This window comes from Chanos chanos, chromosome 2 (genome assembly GCF_902362185.1).
Source record: "Chanos chanos chromosome 2, fChaCha1.1, whole genome shotgun sequence".
NCBI classification, from domain to species: Eukaryota; Metazoa; Chordata; class Actinopteri; order Gonorynchiformes; family Chanidae; genus Chanos; species Chanos chanos.
In genome coordinates this window covers 37,297,285-37,311,368 of record NC_044496.1, presented here as the reverse complement: position 1 = coordinate 37,311,368, position 14,084 = coordinate 37,297,285, and positions in this window count along the sequence as shown.

Sequence of the window (14,084 nt, the reverse complement as noted above, 5' to 3'; positions counted from 1 at the left end):
TCTTTCAACCATGGCATGATGCTTGAAATGCTACTGCATTTAAAAATGATAATAATAATAATTTTTGCCAGCACTCTGGGAGTAAGTCAGCTTTTAGATCCACACACTTGGGCATTTCACATCTCTGTCGAGCTTTATTCTTAAAGCCATTCAAGCAAAATCAAGGTCTTCTGCTTTTTTTTCTGTTTTGGGATTTTTTTTGTTTTGCTTGCATATTGTTATAGTACACACTTATCCTTACATCGCATCATTTTTGTACGGTTCAGTCATTATACCCGGGGTTTTTTTCTGTGTTTGGTCCACACTGCTGGTTCAGTTTTGGGCCATGTGCACAGGAAACTGGGGTAGTGCTCATTAGAGGAATAGTCCTTTCCTCCATTACTCCCCATAACTTTCTTCTCCAGTCCACTCATCAGTACCCAGCTCCTCTGACAACCCAGGATCCAACCTAACAAAGGTTTTCCCTTACTGGATCAACGACGAGAGAGTCTCTGATGATGGGAAAAATAGTAAAGTTTCCCTAAAGCGTCCCTGAGTTGAACTTCGTGAACACACACACACACACACAGCGACAGGTTAGAGCAGTACTTACAGAGCACACATCTGTTTGTCCTTTTTTAATAGTTTTTTTTTTTCACTGTACCGAAAGTACTTGAATCACAAGAAAGACCATTGAACACAGATTAAGACATGTCTTGGGTAAACTGTACTTACTCTGTCCAATCACAAACAACTCAAAACATTCACATGAATTATCTGTGCTCATGGATTATTATTTTTTTGTTTGTCATTTGTGTTATATTGTCCTGTATTGGGTTGATTTTTTTTCAGCTTTTTTGCGTTCAGGTCATATGTATTTAATTATTATTATTATTATTATTATTATTATTTTATTTTTTTTCTTTTGTTTTGCGATTACTGCTAATAGTATTTGTTATTTTTGTCTGCCGCAGCAAATCTTGCTCCATGCTTTGTTTTTCTTGCATTAAATGCAGAGTGTGTTGGACACTGAGGGAAGCAAACCCCTACCATTCAACCTCTATTCAAAGACACTGAATGCTCTTTGTGTTTGACAGGACACAGGCAGATAACCTCTCTTTCCAAGAAAAAAAAAACACAAAAAACACAAAAAACCGTGGAGTCATGGAGGATGTGAAGAGAGGACTGAGGAGTTTTGGTTAAAAGGGAATTTTGCTGACTTCTTCCCATACATTGCATTGGACTGATTGTTTTTTTTTGTTTTTTTTTTGTGATTGGCTTTGTTTTGAAATGTCGTGTAACCATAGAGACCACAGCATTGTGAGTAGATTGCGTAGTCACTTATTTTTTATTATTTTTTTTTCCATAGTTAAAGGTTTAACCAGATGTTTATCATAATATGTCTTTCCAAACTCATACCTCTGTAAAACAAACTGAGAAGGTTATAGTGATTTTTTGAAACTTTGGAGAAGTTAAAAAAAATCCATATCTGAAATAGTGGACCCACTGTAAATTAGAGGATGTCATTTTGTCAGCCAAACAGCATTCTTTTAATGACTTTGTATAATTTGATGCAAATCTACCTGAAATTTTCTCTTGTACCTGCCCCCTCCCCTTGTTGGCTAAGTCTACCAATCAGTTTGATTGATTTTGATTGAAGTTTAGCACAGAATAGAAAAAAAATGGATTTGGTCATAATGTTAATGATTAAGGTGATATTGAGTGCCAAAGGCATTAAAGTGGTAATTCCAGTAAACGGCAAAACTTTAGACAATGAAATTATACTGCAATTTTAAAATAACCTTGTACAGTTTTCTATGAGTTACGTATGTTTTGAAATGTATGTAGATGATTGAATGATGTGTATTAGATATGCGAGTATTCTTTAAGTTTAAGGTTTCCTTTTGGTGTGATCTTGTATTTTTTGAGTAATTTTTTTTGCTTTCTTTTTCTTTTTTCTTTTGATTTATTACTGATAATTTGTCATTGTTGTACAGTTCAGAACAAATGTTCATGGTTAGTTATTAAGAAAAATCTCAAACATAAATATTGTCATTGTTGAAAGTGAATGCCCAACCATTCCAAAGGATTGCAAATACATTTGCTATAAATATGCTGCTTGTATCAAACCAATGCATCAAAGCTTCCTTTCTTTTATGTATTTATTTTATGAAGTACTCTTTATGACTGTGATGTAGTTACTACAGGACATTGTGAGTAGTTCTATGGGTACTTTTCTTAACATCCTCTGCTTTTTCTTCTTCTACTTCTTTCTTGTTGATCTCTCTCAACATTTGTTTTTTTTCCCTCCACATAGTCCTGCTCTCATTGATTGGATTGGTTCTTGTAGAAATGGATACAGCCATGTTATGTTCACAAAACAAGACATACCCCCCCAGCTCCACCCCACCCTACCCTCTCAGAAAAGGGAATCTGAAAGACTGTTTTCTTTTGTACATGGGAAAGATAATTCTTAAGCTGGTCTTCCCGTGTGAAGTAATGTAACCCAAGTGGATGCAGGCGTGAATGACAGTTAAGCTCGTTGTAAATAAAAAAAAGAGCAAGGCCCCTCAGGATGTAGTATGTTTTGGTTCGAAAGGGTTAAAACACATTGTTGCCAAGGTGAACATGGTGCCAAGACCCAGGGTTTGGCCACATTCTGAGGGTTATAAAATGATAGTACTGGGTGACAGACACATGCCTGTGTTTTCTTACAATGCATTTGGTTTTTTTTAGACTTGTTACCAAAGGCTTCAGGAATGAATGAATAAATGAAAGGATGAATGTGTGTATCACTTAACCTGCTATTTCAAGAGTGCAAAGTAAACTGTGTCTTTGTAAGCACTTGAAAGGAATTATGGATAACATACAGATCATAATTTATGACTTGCTGGCTTATATTCAAAAGAACCCTCCAGAAGGTTTTTCCTTACAACTTTTATGCATCCTGATTCGAACAAAGCAAACCCATAATTCTCTTTTTTGTTGTTGTTGTTGTTTGCAGCGTTGTGCCAAGAGAATGCAATCCTGCTCAAAAACACTCAACAAATTGAACTGAAGAACACATTTGGTTTTTGTCACCCCAGTATTACATCTGTATGAATATATAGACATGCAAAAAGTCTTAACTGTGGTTAATTCCTCATTGGCTGTGGTTTGGTTGGCAGTTTTTGGGCCCAAATGACACAGATGGAACCTTGTGGGTCCTTATAAGTAGAAGAAGCACTGTGCATTTAGCCGTTAGGTTTTCTCCAAAGAACCCCATGTGGAGATGAAAAAACACGCTATGGTTGTGTACAGAAACCCCTGTGATGGTGTCTGTCTCTATCAGCGCAAGCACATCTTTAGGAATTAACAGGGTGTGTGACTTTACAAAAAAAAAAAAAAGTTTTAAAAAAGTATGTGTTTGTTAGTTGACAAACATGTTTTGACTGGTCATATATATATATATATATATATTTATTCCCTGTGTTGTTGGAATAAATGAATGGAGAGTGGATTTAGGTGATTTGCGAGGGCTCTTGAATGTGCTTGGCTTTCTCCTCTCTCAGAAGTCATTGTTGAAAACCATTTTTTGAAGATTGTGAATGGGTATGTTGTGGATTTATATGGGTAGCATCAGCAGAATTGATCCGCCTTCAGTTTCTGGTGATAGACAAGTTGTGACAAAGCTACCTTGAACTTCTAGAAGGTTGTTGAGGGAGAATTTAGCAAGGGGTATTTCACCACCTCACCCCATCCCCCCAAAACATCTTTATAAATTGATGTCATTTATTGCAAAAAACACCACCTGCTTTCATCTTATAGAAATTCACCCCCTGATGTCTGGAGACCTTTCATAGTGTACTGGTATTCACAGTCTCCAACATCTGGGAAGGGCCTGGGTTTGCAGTGATTGTTGAATTGGGTTGTCTTTGGAGCAACTCAGTAACATTTTATCCTTTGACTTCTTGAGTGACTATAATTAGCCAGACCCCTTGACTTGACTAGAGCATTAGATGTTGATGGCATTTTGCTGTTCCACTGTTAAGACTCCAGTGATTTATTAACAATTTTTTTTTCATTTACCAATTATGCACATTGTTTTGTACTGTTAATAACCCTCTAATCAGATTAGCAACTGTAAATGTTGTACAGAGAGAATTTTAGTGAGGCTCATAGGCCTCCTGCTGTCCCTCTAGATTTCCTCTGTGTGAATTCCACTTGCCTTCCTTATGTCCTTGTCTCGATTTTCTACATCACCATGCGATGCCTGTTCAAGTGACGTCATGGTGCTTTTCTCCTCTCTCAGCACCCATGTTATGCGCTTTTTTTGTACAGTAACTCTGATTCAGCTAAGGCCAGTTCATCTCTCTCTCCTACTCTCTCTCTTTCTCGCTCTCTCTCTCTCTCTCTCTCTTTCCTTCTACTTTGTTCTCTCTCTCTCTCTCTCTCTCTCTTGTCTTTCTATGACCTCATCCTAAACTGCCGGTTACCATTTTACATTTTCTTCTTTTTTTGCAATCAACCAAAATCACTACAGTAAAGTATTACAGATGTACAGTTCCATGAATTCAAACGGATAGTAATGTGCTGATCTATGGTTTCTCTGCTGTATCTTTTTATTACATCATTTTTTACATGTTAGACAAATATATTGTGACTATGTCCTATGCAAATATGAGAATTAACAAAAAATTGTTAAATAATGTATGTTGTCTTAACTTGTATGCATGAAATAGTGAAGTTTACATTCAAGAATAAATTCATAAATAAGCAACAGAACTGAGTCGTTGTTATATTTGTGGGGCTGCTTTAATGTTCATTTCTCTAGCACAGTAAGAGGGTTCCTTTGATGTAACTGGGCAGTCAGGACACATTTAACTGACACACCCATTTTTACCCATTTCACTCATGTCAGATCTAATCACAGGCCACATGCAGATTTTAAAACTTCACAAAAACACACAAAATGAACCCAAGATCAATTCATTAAAATATGTGTTTATTAATGTCACATGTAAGAGTGTTTACTAATACAAATATCTGCACACATCCCTATATATGGAAAATGATGTATAGGATTTGACTATTTGTGTTATTTGAATGGGTTTCCATGCACTGCACGTGCCATGGTAATTGGCATAGTAATACACGCAACATACGCTCACACCAGACTCATGGCTATGAGGCATGGCATAGCTATCACCAGGATCCTGGCATCGGTGGTAGGCAGTTACACGTTTACGTCATTACTTCTCCAAAAGCCCTCGAAACAAGGCCAGAGGACACATGTGCTGCTCACCGGGGTACAGGCTGGCTCGAGGAACAGAGACAAAGAAACCTCCAGCCTGCCTTTCTATTGCATCTCTATGAACCCATGATTTTGCAGGAAGTGCACCCCATGTTCCCCGAATGGCTGCGCGTATGCAAATCTTTACTGTAACTGACGTGTTTCTACCACAACATGGGAAAAAAAAAAGAAGCAAAAACGCTATTTGTGATTTCTTTTTTTTTTCTACTCAGTGATGTGTAACAGAACATAGAACACTGTGTAGATTTCTGAAAAAAAGGAACAGAAATACAGAACATCCTATTCAGCATGATATGAAATGCAGTTCAATGTGGCTCACAGCTGTGAACTGTAAAAACTTGTATGTGTGTGTGTGTGTGTGTGTGTGTGTGTGTGTGTGTGTGATGTCGTTTTTCAGCTATGTGCATATAAAATCCAAAATTGGGCAATAAATGGCACAGAAACAGCTTGAATAAGAATTCCAGAAATCAGAGTAAGAATTAATTTCATATCTGATGTATTCTATATCTGGGGTGTATTAGTCCTAACCAGTTACACAGCCAAAAAAAAAAATGTTCTGTTGCAAACTGGTTTGCATGTCTTCAGTTAGTCTCCATCACTTCAGAACATAACAGGAAGGAGGAAAGTGCTAAAAATAATTTAGTGGAGGATGGAGTGTTCCCTACCCAATCTGCCCACCTCCTGCCTGGCTGTCTGTTCAAGCTGCCACCATGCTAAGCTAAAATATCATCCACTGCCACAGGGTACCTCTCTCTCTTTCCCTCTTTTTCTCTCCCTCCCTCCCTCTCTCTCTCTCTCTGTCCCTCCCTCCCCCCTCTCTCACCCCCCCCGACTCTCTCTCGTCTTTGCCTCCCCCTCCCTCTGCTTTTTTCCCTCTCTCCTCTCATTTAACGGATCCCCTACTCTTAAAGCGTGATTATAAGCTGAGAACTTTGTGGCGGGAAAAACCCACCTCAGCTGACAGCTTGGAGTCACTTTTATTGCCTTTCTTATTCTGACACTGTCATTACGAAAAGAACATGGTGAAATTCTGTCTCATCTCCGTTCCTCTCTTGGATGAAAGGATATCCTGCCATCTTAGAACCAAAGATTACTCTGCAATTTAAGACCCATTAAACTAAACCTGCATCCTGTTGCCATAGGAGAGACGGACAAAGTGACACATCGTGGTCCAATCATATATTAGTGAAAGGCAGTTTTTCTGCAGTCTGATGCTATTAAAACTTTAAATAACTCAAAATAACAATACAGACTTGATACTAGAAAACCCTATTCTTGCATCACATTCCTGTTCGATATTAAAACCTTGTTCCCTGTATGCTTTACCTGTTTGCTAAATTTAATTTGTCTGTCAGATATTGTGCTTTCATCAGGGTGTATACAGACTGCTGTTGTGTCTTGAGGAGATCTCTGTTAAAGGAGGGGAGAATGCATGTCTTACAGTTATAACTGAAGACTGTTGGAATGGTCCATTTTTCTCTCTCCCCCCCCCCCCCCCGCAGTGAGTGATGGTGCGGCTTGTGCCAGGGGCCATGTGAGGACAGCTATATGAGCTTTAGAGAACGCGTTGTTCCTGTCCTGAGTGCAGATCAGTGGGCGGAGGAATATGAGAGCTGAGCAAAAAAAAAAAGGGGGGGGGGGGCTATATCTTTTTTATTTCCTTATTTATTTATTTTCCTTTTCTTTAGATATCTGCTTGGGTCTTAAGAGATGCAGTCTAGATAAAAGAGGAGGTGGAAATGTGATAGCTATTTTTTTCTAACCACAGTTATTTTCTCCTCAAGGATCTTCTATGTGTCCATAGTGGTCCTGCTGTGCAATGAATTAATTGTGAGAAATCGTGAATGTATCCGACAGCATAAGGGTTTAGTATATGTGAGGGGGTGTATTGTGTGAATGTGTGAAAGAAGGTACTGGTTAGAGAGGCAGAGAGAGATAGAGAGAGAGAGAGACAGAGAGAAAGCCAAAGGGAATGAGTGAGTGTAGGTGTAGTTATGGTACCCAGTGCTGCTTTGTGAGGATCTGGGCTCGGATTTACTCAGACTTAGTGTGGGTGTCTCTCTGTGGGTGTTGCTGGTCTTCTGTGACCTGCCTCGCTGGGCCTCCTCTCCATCCACTCCATCACGGCATGCGTGGGCGGCACCGGCTGGCACTATCACACACAGCTTGTCCTGGAAATGACGCGGTCGCAGCACAGAGAGAGGATGGCACATTCTGGGTACCAACAAAAGGCTGCACTATCTGCTCAACTGAAAAATTCCCTCCACCAGTTCGGCTCTCTTGCCGCCTCTCCTTCTTTTGCTCTACCTCTCTAGTTCCTATCATCTCCTTTGTCTCTCACCACTTCACTTTCTCCTTTCATCTCTCTGTGGGTCCACAGTGAAAGACAGGAGAGGTATCCCACGGTGCCCAGTCGGACAGGGGTAAACATTCCCTGTGGGGCAAACAGTATGAAATCAGGCTGTGCCTAAAGCCACCGAAACATCAAATAGTTTCTGTGAAACCGCAGAGAGAGGTCTGAAAGTTCTTCAACCTCGCCAGAACTCTGCAGTCAACTATAAACTCCAAATGACACGCATTTGATCTGTAAAATGTGAAGTGAGTTGCTGTCTTTGCATTTCCAATGAGGTTTTAATCCTTACATGTTAGGAATGCAAGGCTCCATCACCAGTTTATCAACATCTTACTTTCAGTAAAGCTTATACAGGCTTTTGCATCAGCTCTACATTAACACTTCATTCAGCAAGGCATGTTGTTTAGGAGCCTCTAAATAACAGAATCCGGTGTGTTACACCAGAATGGACAGAATCAGGTGTGTCAGATAACAATAGACAGAATCCGGTGTGTCAGATAACAGTGGACAGAATCCTGTGTGTTACACCAGAATGGACAGAATCAGGTGTGTCAGACAACAATGGACAGAATCAGGTGTTTTGGATCAGAATGGACAGAATCAGGTGTTTTGGATCAAAATGGACAGAATTGGGTGTTTTGGATCAAAATGGACAGAATCAGGTGTGTTATACCAGAATTGACAGAATCAGGTGTGTCAGATCAGAATGGACAGAATCAGGTGTGTCAGATCAGAATGGACAGAATCAGATGTTTGGGACCAGAATAGACAGAATCAGGTGTTTCAGATCACAGATGAAAGAGGAGTGTGGGAGGACAGGTTCAGGGATGCTGGGGAGGTTGCCTCTGGATTACTACAGCAAGAAGCTTCATTTTTCTTAAAAAAAAAACGTCCATAAATTGTGTAAAGACACATAAACCTGAATACATTACTCAAATAAGAAGTAAGTCATAACAAATGAGAAATGAGGGTATGTAAGTAATAGCAGAAATAACAAATCAGAATGTTCAAGAACTAAACCTGTCTATAGAGTTACACTTGGCCAAAAATCTTTCTGAGGTAGTCAGTTATCTCAAATACTTTGGGATTTCATGTGTCTGCTGTTCCATCTCAGCATAATAATGTTGTCTGGGAAGAAAGTTATTCTTCATAAAGCGTTGAAAATTAAAGTCGTGCTTCTTGCTTTAATTTGCGCGCTTTAATGAGCAAGAAACACAAAACAAACATCAATATTTATTAGGAGAATTCAAATTTCCTTTCGCCCCTGATGTGGGCTGATCACTGCAGAGTGGTGATAGATATAGCCGAGACAGACATAAAAGCAGAAATGATAATAATGTTTTTGGTAAGCACTCTTCTTGGGAAATTACCTCCATGCAAGCAGTAACACGAACCCAGGGCTGTTGTCTTCATTTTAAGTGAATTTTAATGCCTGCCAAAAACAACCAAACCTGTTATAATGTGCATATGTGTATGTAATTCGGCGTGTGCAACTTTCAGTGTGTTTCTGGGTCAAACAGAAATTCCAAAATCCAGGGGAATTCAAAGATAACAGACACTCACGCTTATGCTGTCTAACTCTCTGTCCCTGTCTCTCCCTCACACACACACAAACACACACACACACACAAACACACACACACACACACTCAGTGAACTCACAGTTCTATCACAAGATCTCTTCAGAAACATTCAGTACTTCCCACACACACACTCTTCTCACAGCCAGTCAACCTGGCCTCTGTGTCTTTCTTTCTTTCTTTTTTTTCCCTTTGTGAGAGAATCATAAAACATTTTGGTTGCTTTGTTGTAGTCATGTTGTGGAGAATTCTCATCAGTGTTCCTGCAGAGGCTCATCTAGCATTGTCTAAATCTCTTATTTCTTTTTATATCATCAGAGCATTTCAAACTGAACGTTTTAACGATGAAACATCACATTTTGTTCTTTTTTTTTTTACTGTAATTTAATGTCATTTTTTTATTCTCTTCTATTCAACACTGTCAAATGCTTATGTAATTCTGACCATCTAAATTTGCCAAGGGGAAATTTCAAGGGAAAATGGATTTTTTCCCCCTCTCGATTCTAATGAATTTTCGGCAGTTTGACCTGACCTTAGCCCTGTGTTGGTGGGTGGAATTTGGAGCTGGGACTGGATCCTGGAGTGCTGGTTCTCTGTCAGTGTAGCACACACACATACTGTGCAGTACAGAGAACTAGCAGTGCAATCACGAGATCCTCTAAGAGACATTGAGTTCTTCCCACACATGCTCTCTCTCTCCCTCTCTTTCTCTCTCTCCCTCTCCTCACAGCCAGCCCATCCGTTTCTTGCTCTCTCTGTCTCTCTCTCTCTCTCTCTCTTCACAGCCAGCCCATCCTTCCTCCTCTCACTCTCTCTCTCGCTCTCACTCCACCAACGCAGCAGACGCACGCTAGCTCACATACCACACTGTACACACACTGCTAGCACATGATGATCTTTTCCCTCTGTCTGTCTGTCTCTGACTCTCTCTCTCTCTCTCTCGTTTCTTTCTTCTTCTCACATTCCTTTCATTCTTATCACAGCTCAGTCCTTGCCTAATGCCAGCAATGTCAGCAGCAGTCTAACAAAAGTCAACTTTTCTAGACAGACACACACACACACACAAAAAATACAAAGCAGAAAAAAAGCTAAAGCAGTAGGATTGCAGGATTGTGTGAGTGAGGACAGCTATGTGGAGATGTGCAGTGTAAATTAGGTCATGGGAGAATCTCCACAGACATGCTGCCGATTGATGGGAAGATCTGAGCCTGTCGTTTGAAGTATATTTTGCCTCAAATTTAAGCTGTACCCTCTGGGGGGGGGGGGTGGGGGGGAGACATCCACGAACTCTCTATATGTTTGTGTAGCATATTAGACTTCATATTTCATGTTAACTGAATCATAGACATATAAATCTAGATCTCGGAATTTTGTATGTACATACCAGTCTTAACTGTTGAGCATGTGAGATCTACTAGCTGATATTGAATAAATATATATATATATATATATATGTGTGTGTGTATTAAACATATGTTTGTGTGTGTGTGTTTGTGTGTGTATGTAATGTCACATTATCTAATGTATCAGTGGTCAAATCGATTAGTCTTCCCACTTAAAAAGCTTAATAACCAGCGACGTGACGGTCAGGTTGTTCAGTGCTAAGCTTATTAGAATATAATTAGTGGGTAACTGACTGTCTGGTAAGCCTGGGGGAAAATGCTGTTAGATTTCTGGAATGTTACCCTTTAGAGAGCTGCTGAAGAACATTTCTTCAGTGTTTTTATACAGTCCCAGACCTGTTCAGTGAGATTTTATCGGTGTGAATACTGTCTTGCTGAAGAGTTAAGCAAAGAAAGAAAAAGAAAAACAAGAAAAACTTGAGGGTGAGTTAGCTTCAATTCAAAATACCCCTTCTCATGAATTACCAATGTCAGCAGCAGGTGAAAGGAAAATCCAGTCTTCAGGTAGACTGTTGGCTGTCTGACATTTGCATAGTCTCAAAAGAACGTTTTCTTTTTTTCCCCCAGTGACTTATGAGAACTACAAGAATGCAAACAGCAGCGTTAATAAATTCACCATAAACCACAGAGGCTTTGCGCCTTGCGCACTTTATGATTTGTATTTAAAAACCAAGAGCAATTGAAAATTCATTATCCAGGAATGTGTGTGCAAGTGCATTAAATACACAGAGGTCTTTTGAGAATCAGGAGCCATGAGGCAGATGGAAGACAGGTGACCTGCAAAGCAGCTGCCTGCTACAGTAATTCTCAGTATTTTTGACTCAAGCTCTGTTGGATTAGCGTGGCAAGCTCTGCTGTTGCTACGCGGTGACAACGGACAGCTGAGTTTTTACAGAGCTATCAGAGCTGGACAGGATATAAAGCATTACAAGTACAATGGCCTATTTCAGTTCAGATGGGTCAATTATATGAGTTTAGCAGAGGCACTAATCGCTGCTGTATTACAGACTCATAGAGCCTGAAACATTTCTCAAATTTCAAAGTATTACACTCACACCCAAAAGAAGAGCATTCACTCAGACACATTTAAAAAAAACACACAGAGACAAGTCTGATAACAATAAACTAATCTCCTTGATTTATCTTTTTTTTTCCTCCCGCTATTTACATCGGTACCTAATGTGCAAATTAATAATTTAAAGTAGTGTAAAACTCTCAAATGAATATAAAATCATATTTTACAGTTCTAATCTGGTGAGACTCCATGAGTTTGCCACATAGTAAAGGAGGAGAAAGGCAGGGAGGAGAGGAGGAATTGCAGTGTATGGAGTAGAAACGAGGGAAGCCACCACACAGGAAACAGAGGACATCCTTGGCCAGAAGAAAGAAAGAAAGAAAGAAAGCGGGAGAGTAAGAGACAGAAAGAAAGCGAGATAGAAAGAGACAGAGAGAGAGAGAGAGAGACAGAGGGACAGAGAGACAGAGAGAGAGACTCATATAAGGACGGCATGGTATCCAGTTGTCATCACAAAAAACACACAACGACAGCAATGTTATTACAGTAGTAACATTCAAAAGAGTTAAAAAAAAAAGAAAAAAAAAAGCACTTTGAGAGAACCTCAGCTTTTTTCAGAGGTATACAGGGTGGATAAAGCACTAACAATGTCACAAAAAAGGCTTGTGGTGGGGCTTTTTTTTTTCTTCTTTCTTTCCAGCGGCACTGGAATCAAAGCCAGTCTTTGAATGGCCACATTCTGACATATTAGCGCACCTTATAATCTCACCACCAAGCTGCTAAACACCTGTGTGTGTGTGTGTGTGTGTGTGTGTCTCTAAGCAGAGCTAGTTAGTAAGTTTTAACAAAGTCAGCCGGTATATTCAGCGAAACGATGGGAGGTTTCTATAGTTAGAACCCGCAACCTTGTCTGGGAGGATAAAAAAGAAGAAAAAAAATTGAAATATATTCTTAATTCTACATGGCAATTTAGGAAAAAAAAGGGCAGATATGTATCTTTTCCAATTTTACTCCTACATTTAGGGATTAAAGATTTATGAGTCAAAAAAAAATATCATTTGATTTTTTTTTAAAAAAAACTGTACCTGAGGACTAATTAAAAGTTGAAGATTGTTTTTGGCACACATCATAGCTAAAGGAAAAGCAGAGGGATGGATCTACGGCTGGCTAACACGGCTGAGCTTACAAGATTATTTGTGAGTTACACAAAACCTTTGCCAACAGTGGGGTGGGCGTGTCTATGGAGATTACAGATGGGTTTTTTTTTCCCTGCTGTCCGCTCAGACCTCTGATGTATGAGGGTCTCTTTTCCATTAGCTCAGAACAACATCTGAGTAAGGTGTAAATTGGGCCGTCTATGGTTCGTTTTACGTTAGCTCAGCGTTTCCAATGAGTGAATCTAATAAACTGCAATAGCATGTACAGCTAGTATGAAATAAACATCAGATTTCCTCTGATACATTAATGAAAAAAACAAAACAAAAAAAATACAAACTAAATTGTACACAATAAGAGAGCATCGAATGGAAATATGAAACCGACATACACAAAGGTCCTGTCAGATCATTCATAAGCTGATGTTTTGTGTGATACAGCGTACATATAGTCCACAATATCAATCTATCAGCACATTTATATAAACCACAGGATGTACACTGGACGTGGATCAGGACATGCTGAAATCTCATTCAAATCTCTAATAAAAAAGAAAAAAAAAATCAGTTTATGGCTGACGATATGGATGCATAGATAAAAAAGAGGGAGGGGTTGACATTACCAAACTTATTGCTTCTTTTTTTTCAAGAAAAAAAAAATCCATGCTTAGCAGTACTTTTCCCTCCCATGGTAATTATTTGTAACACACAGCAAAACACACATTACTCAGTACAGAGACTTTCCAAGAACTATGCTGTGGAGTATTGCATTCAGATCAGCCTCACTCCAAACCTCCAGTTCACTTTTGATTGGAGAGCTTCATGGAGGTTCACTCTTTCTTTGACATTTCTATTAAAAGGTATGAGGATATTACAATACGTACTCTGAGCAAAATACACAGATGTGAACTTTTACTCTAAAACAAGTAAAAGATCCAATTCAATCTGGCATCAAATAAACAAACAAACAGACGAACATACAAACAAAACAGAACAAAATGAAACAAAAACAAAACAACAGCACAATCTCTGGCCAAAGCTGTAAACTGATTCCAGTTGCACTTCCTTTATCATATTAGGTAACAGTGTCCTCTGCTATTGAAGGAAAGGTAACAAGAATACAGGGAAACCATTCTTAAATAGAATAGGAAACTGCTATGCCAGCAGTTTTTCTTTTTCTTTTTCTTTTTTTAATTTGTCATTATTACTCATCGAGTGCAGAGGGGTGATAATGTGTATGTCATTCCTTTGCTGAGTCCGGCTGGATGCGTTGGTGGCTGTGTGTTTGCGTTTGTGTATTAAGAGAA